The sequence below is a fragment of the Jaculus jaculus genome, chromosome 10 (assembly GCF_020740685.1).
Source record: "Jaculus jaculus isolate mJacJac1 chromosome 10, mJacJac1.mat.Y.cur, whole genome shotgun sequence".
In the NCBI taxonomy this organism is placed as follows: domain Eukaryota; kingdom Metazoa; phylum Chordata; class Mammalia; order Rodentia; family Dipodidae; genus Jaculus; species Jaculus jaculus.
Window position 1 is genome coordinate 14200146 of NC_059111.1, and position 1224 is coordinate 14201369.

Sequence of the window (1224 nt, forward strand, 5' to 3'; positions counted from 1 at the left end):
AGGCTGCCCTCCATGTGCAACAATGTGGTCCCCTCCCTCAACACACACACACACACACACACACACACACACACACACATGCACACCGTAGTACCCCCTGCTCCCTCTTTAGTCTTTTGGCTTAAGGTTTCTCCCTTCTCCTGTATGTCCAGGAACCTAATGTCAAATTGCAATTCTCTTCAAGAATTTGTCGTCCTTGGCTTCATTCCGTTCCAGTCATTATTTTTATATATTTTAAATTTTTTATTAACAACTTCCATGATTATAAACAATATCCCATGGTAATACCCTCCCTCCCCCCCACTTGCGCCTTTGAAACTCCACTCTCCATCGTATCCCCTCCCCCTCTCAATCAGTCCATCTTTTATTTTGATGTCATGATCTTTTCCTCCTATTGTGATGGTCTTGTGTAGGTAGTGTCAGGCACTGCGAGGTCATGGACAACCAGGCTATTTTGTGTCTGGAGGAGCACGTTGTAAGGTGTCCTGCCCTTCCTTTGGCTCTTACATTCTTTCTGCCACCTCTTCCACATTAGACTCTGATCCCTGGAAGGTGTGATTGAGATATTGCAGTGTTGAGCACTCCTGTCACTTCTTTCCAGCACCATGATGCCTTCTGAGTCATCCCAAGGTCACTGCCATCTGAAAAGAGAAGGTTCTCTACCAAAACCAAAAGTGAAAGTAGCCTTAATATATGGGTATGAGCATTAAGAGAAGTGCTTACTGGGCAATTTGACGAACATAGTGTATACCAGTCATTATTTTTATTTATTTATTTATTTATTTGAGAGAGAGAGAATGCACACATCAGAGCCTCTAGCCACTCCAAACAAACTATAGATGCATATGCCACCTCGTGTATCTGGCTTATATGGGCACTGGGGAATCAAACTTGGATCCTTAGGTTTTACTGGCAAGTGCTTTAACTACTAAGCCATCTGAAGCTCTCCAGCCCTCCAATCTTTATTTTTAAATACTTTTTTTTTTTACTTATTTGAGAGAGAGAAAGAAGAAGATAGAGAGAGAATGGGAACACCAGGGCCTCTAGCCACTGCAAATGAATTACATTATGTTTTCCTGGCTGCTTGACCCTGTTGAATACCTTTTCATATGTTTAACAGGCCTTGGATAAGTGTTTAGGTATCCTCTCTTATAAAATGCCATTCAAGGGCTGGAGAGATGGCTTAGCGGTTAAGCGCTTGCCTGCGAAGCCTAAGGACCCTGG